General features: G+C 33.7%; 1 protein-coding gene across 3 annotated transcripts in view; it reads right to left on the minus strand.

Moving 5' to 3' along the window:
* Akt (AKT serine/threonine protein kinase) overlaps positions 1-5,795 on the minus strand; it is a 236,926-nt gene extending 231,131 nt beyond the window's left edge. Inside the window, exon 1 of one of the 3 annotated variants that reach the window (XM_090399753.1) lies at positions 5,763-5,795. The gene's annotated coding sequence lies outside the window, so the exon portion shown is untranslated. Of the gene's footprint in view, positions 1-5,456 lie in introns of all 3 variants that reach the window. The other 2 variants (XM_090399751.1, XM_090399754.1) reach the window with 2 other exon arrangements.
* Positions 5,796-6,000: the final 205 nt, after the last annotated feature.

Consider the following 6,000-nt stretch of genomic DNA (forward strand, 5'->3'; position numbering starts at 1 on the left):
TTCCATCATAAAATAAATTTACCTTAGAACTTGAGAAGGAGAAAGTTACCATTCCTGGATACTTTAATTAAGAAACAAATGGATGGACGTATCAGCCTTGCAGTCTATCGCAAACCAACCAACACAGGTCGATACTTGCATTTCACATCTTCGTACCACATTTCTCAAAAACTAAGCATCGTACACATGCTAAAAAATAAGGCTGCTCGCATCACTACAGAAGATAAAGATCTCAAAGATGAACTATCCCACACATCAAAAAACCTCATAGACAATGGTTGCCCAAAAAAATTGATCCATAAGATACTTTTCTGTAACCCCCACAACAACAACAACAATCTGAAGAAATACGTATAAATCCACCATCGCCATTCCTTATGCTGGGACAGTTTCCAAAAAGATTGCTACGCTCCTCAACCCTTTAAAGACTATCCACGAGGAAAGATTAGCAAAACTAGTGTTCTCCGCCAAGTTGGCAGGAAACCGACCCAGAGGAAGATCAAGAAATAGGTGGATTGATACGGTACAAAGTGCCTTAGACGATAGAAATAAGATCTGGTAATGTTGGAGTCTTGACAAGTAACAGACTGATTTGAAGCAAAATTGTAGATAGGAAGTTAGTAATGATGTAAATTTTTCATGTAGTACTATCATATCCTGTACACCCCTTGACGGTGCATGGCAGGAATTTGATGATGATGACTATTCGCCAATTTTTAAGATCGCCGAAAGACAGTCATGCTTTCTTCAAATATGCCAGTGTCTATAACATCCTCTGTTCATGCGGATTAAACTATATTGGTCAGACCTCTAGAAGTTTTGGAAATCAGAAAAAAAGAACAACAACAGAGAAGACAATTTGGGGTTATCACTTCATTTCTCCAGGACAAACCATACCATAGAATTGGACAAAAGTTCCATGCCCTATTAAGAGGAAGATTTCTGCTCCCGAATCATAACAGTAATCCGTTCTGAACACAACCTCAATAGAAACCAAGGATTAAATTCTGGCTGATATTTGGAAGACTCTCATAAGATCTTTAAGCACGCTAGAGTTAAATCTCGCTGCCAATTACAGAACATTCCTACATAACAACAGTTGACTTCATACACACTCCACGATGGTAGTCAGTGAATTGATCAGTTGAGACAGAGTTGTAGCGTGCCCTCCCTCGATGAGTCATTGGACTCCCTGGAGGTGTTACGTAATAATAAGTGGAACGTGAGATAGGAATGAGAGGCCATTTCTGAAAGTTGAGTAAACACATAGAGAAGCTTGCAAAAAGAGGTGATTTTTACATGGAGACTGGTGGGTAGCTGAGTGAAATGTATTGCCAGAATGCAGCATGAATGCCATGGGCATAAATGAGTCTAAGGTTCAATGTGATGGACATGTTGCTGGTTTGGAGAACCTCCCATGATGAGTCTTGGAACTTCACAGTAGATGCTATAGTAATAATGACATGCAAACTGGTAAAACCCAACTGACAGTCATAATGCAACATCTGGAAAGAGGCACATGTGTGTGCATGGAAGTGATGTCTGCAATGGTTCTATTATGAGCTGAGTTTTGCAACTCCACGTAGGTCTGATGATATTAGCAACATCGCTGGTGCTTTTATGGTCTTTACATTTTTGAAAGGTCAATACCTGGATAATGAGTGTTGCAACAAATTAATCTCACACACACACACACACACAAAAAAAAAAGGAGAAAGATAAATTATAACAATAATAAGAAGTTCATAATTCTCATATTCATCACCCCTTCACTGTCAACATTCTCTTCACCTAAGGCATGTTGAGATACCACAAACAGCTTTCTAGTCCAATCTAGCTGCCTGTAGCCAAGTTATTTAAAATTTCTGTAGGAATTCAGAACATTTATTTTGATGTTTTCTCCATTTCTTCCTTAGTCTTTATTATTATTATTATTATTATTATTATTTGACACCTCCAGGGGGTCCAAAGACTCATCGAGGAAGGGCACCTGCTCTACAACTCTGTCTCCACCACTCAATATGGTAGTAAGACAATTGGTTTTCATTTCAGCTCATGCTGTTTTATCTATTATTCCTTCTGTTTGATAATGCATGTCTCTACAGTACAGAAAAACTGTGGGGAATACTACTGAGCAATATACTTCGATTTTAAGTTCTTTGGAGAGATGTGTATTTTCCATATATTTGTAAATTTGGTCATAGTAAACCACCCTAGATGTATTCTGTATTTAATAGTTTCTTCATAACATAATAAAAAGTAACCAACACTGGGTTTATGGGTTGTAATGACTTAATAAACCTACTAGTTTTGCCACTTAAGCTAGTGGCTTCATCTGGGTTGGGATGAACATACAAATATAACAAGTGTTAAATATGAATCAATACATCACCAAAAACCACTGAATGCGTAGGATGTATTTGATTCATATTTAATGCATGTTATATTTATATATTCATTCCAACCCAGATGAAGCCACTAGTTTAAGTGGTGAAACCAGTATTTATTAAATCATTACAAACCATAAACCTAGTATGAATTATTTTTTATTTTATGTTAGTTTTTTGTTGAAAAAAATAACATACTAACTAAATATTGAAACAATAAAATAAAATAAAATTAATATAATTATGGCTATTATAGTAGCCTGTTTTTGTTTAGGGGTGTCCTTATTTTAATACATTGGCTAACATTACTCAAAAAAGGGGTGTGTGTGTGTGTGTGTGTGTGTGTGTGTATATATATATATATATATATATATATATATATATATATATATATATATATTTTTTTTAGGATGAGTATAGAAGCAATTTTTTTCACCTCTTTTATTCTGCCATAATATATACCCCTTTTTTGAGTAATGCTAGCCAATGTATTAAAATAAGGGATACTCCTAAACAAAAACAGGCTATAATAGCCGTAATTATAGTAATAGTGTTTAAGAGGAGTAACATGGGAATTTTCCCAGAAACTACACTTAATAAAATAAAATAACATAAAAAATTAAGCAAGTTTGAGCACAGTTAGTAGTTGGAAGGGATCAATCGTTCGATGCTGTGTGCACACTCTCTCAATGAGTCTTTGGACTCCCTGGAGGTGTCACATAATAATAATAACAATACTTATCAGTTTCAAAGGGATAAAAATCCTATGTTGTTATATAGCCAGTAAGTGAAACTCAAGATCGAGAACTACGATCTATGAGTTTCAATGCCGAAAAACTATCGGCGAAGGCAATTCGAAGCAAAGGTGGAGCAAGCTCCCTCACTATTCTTGATGTTCTCTCATAATGTGAAACACAGCTCCTAGGAGATGTAATACTGTCATTACATTATGAGGAGAGGTCACTACCCAGACTGGTTTCAACCTTTTTTGAGGTCTCATCAGTGAGTAGGTAGACCTGAAAGATATCAAAGCTTAGTGAAAAGAACTTGCATACCTTCACTATACGAATGCCATAAAGGTGTGCTTATATTTTGTAATTAAAATGAAAAGCCAAACGGAACAACATAGGATTTTTATTCCTTTAATATCTATTAAGTTGCCAGAAAACTAGCCGTTTGGCTTTTCATTTTAATTAAATGAAATTAAATGAAATTAGATATGAAGTTAGTAATGATGTAAATATTTCATGTAGTACTATCATATCCTGTACACCCCTTGAGGGTACAAATCAGGAATTTGATGATGATTTATTTCCTTCCAGTTCTAAATTGTTCTCCTTTTCTACCCACCACTGTTATTGTCCTGGTTTTACTAAAATTATCTGTATTGCATAGTCCTTGCTGTTTTTATGGAGATTTCAATCATATACTTTAAGTTCTCCTTATCTCTAAATAATACTATAACATCTGTGTACTTCATATTATGTAAATTGTGTTCGCTCACAATTATTTCCATGTTTTCTGGGCTAGACTTACCAGTTGCTCCAGGTATAGGTTAAACAAATACAAAAAATGGACATTCCTGTGTGATCTCTCTCCCACCTGGTATTTTATTATTCCCAATGTATTTTTATAGAACTAAATTATGATAGAGTATTTTTTTTCCTCTTTTGTTTTAAAATCTCAAATTTATTTCTCTTTATTGAGCCATATGGTTGATTAAAGTCTATTAAGCAGCAATAAAGATCTTAATAAATCGCAGTAAAGTTTTTTCCCCACACATAAATTCAGTTAAAACACCTATAAATGTAATAAACTGTAAAATGAGTGAAAAACTCTTCTAAAACATTTTCCAATTACATTTACTATGACATTCATATGTCTTGTATTTTAGTTTTCTAAACAAATCAAAAAGAGTAAATCTTAAAACATACGATATCAATGAAACAATATCACTCAACACATTGTGTTGATAGTGTGTATGTTTTACAATTATGAATTTTGTGATCTGGATCAGACGATACATACCATAATTTGTGGAACTATACAGGAGGAAGTGAAGGAGATGACACAGGATCTTAGGTGATAATCAAACTATGTTACATGAAGAACATATTGCAAGCCAAATAAACACTACTCAGATCTGATATCCAATTATCAGGAAGGAATAAAGAATCTTCACATCACGTACAGACAGATAACAAAAATGATTTCAAGACTGTGGGCTATTAACTTGAGGAAAGATTGAATGCAAGTAAATAGAAGATGAAGGGGGTGATGTGAGTGAAATGTTTAAGCCTGTTGAGAAGTATTTACCAGATGGATACATAAAGTATTTTTTAAAATAATAGAACAAGAGAAGGAACAAGTACTGGGACCATCATTAGAAGTAGCATATGAGACTGAATTTTTATGTAAAGAAGTTTTTGTTCAATATACAAAGTTAAACCTTCCATGATGAGTTTGTGAACTCTATGAAGGTTTTTAGTATCAATCCTTTGTTGAATAAATTTCTTCCTCAATGAATCATTGACACTTGATATTCGTAATAATAATAATAGCGTGAATATGGTACTTTCACGATGTCTAACACCGGATTTTAGGAAATCGAGTTACAAACATCAGGTAACCGGATTTGTTAAAATAGCAGTAATGTTTTTGTTTCTATAGTGTGATATTATATTATGCTTTAATGAGCTACACACTACTCAAAATATTAACCCACAAGTTAGTTATAATAAGGGAAAGGGGGGAAAGAAAGAAAGAAACGTATAAGTGATTTTGAATTCGCAGAAAACAAACAAACGTGCAATTTATTGCATCTCTCACAATTCAAGCATAGAAATTAATACTGCCCCTTTTATTACAATTTAGAACAGTATAAATCTGTATATTTTTATCAAGAATATAATGATAAATAAATAATTAAAATTAGGACTACATTTTAAATACTAGTTTTCTTTTATTATATATTTAAACACGACTACACTATTTTTGTAACTTAGAAGGCGAGCGTTGTCCATGTCAACATCGCAAGGTTCCAAAAGCACAAGAATCATAAGTACTTACTGGAATAGCTGCCAAGTGCGCTAGTAAACAATTAATGAGTGTGGTTAAAACTCCGTTTGCCAAACTTTGAATTAACTGACAAATAAGTATTTCTTGAAGGCGTGGATTCATTCAAACTTTAAAACTACAACGTGATGGTTATTTAATTTCAGTTTAGATTCAGCTTTCTTTTTCTTTATAAAAACTCTAAACTAATACATAAAGCAATTAAAAACATTATAAATATGCTTAACTAGAAACATTTGCTCTATGACAAACGTGTATGAGGTCAGCGTAACACGCTACGAGAAAACCATATTTTCTCACCTCATAGAAGCAGTCGCTTATTGCTATTCTCCCTTTTCACTGACAATCTCGCAGACTTCAGGAGACCTCGAGACAGAAGAATATAAACAAAAGCACATCGCAGATGTCATAGTTCAAAAGGAGACGACCTAGGCAGTCAATATTTTAACACGGTGACAATCTTCATGACACAATATCGAAGCGAAAAAAATAACAAAGTAAGACAACTGATTTTCAGGTAAATTATAAACGCTATCAG

This window comes from Typopeltis vanoorti, chromosome 10 (genome assembly GCF_054136105.1).
Source record: "Typopeltis vanoorti isolate ZY-2024b chromosome 10, IOZ_Tvanoo_1.0, whole genome shotgun sequence".
In the NCBI taxonomy this organism is placed as follows: Eukaryota; Metazoa; Arthropoda; class Arachnida; order Uropygi; family Thelyphonidae; genus Typopeltis; species Typopeltis vanoorti.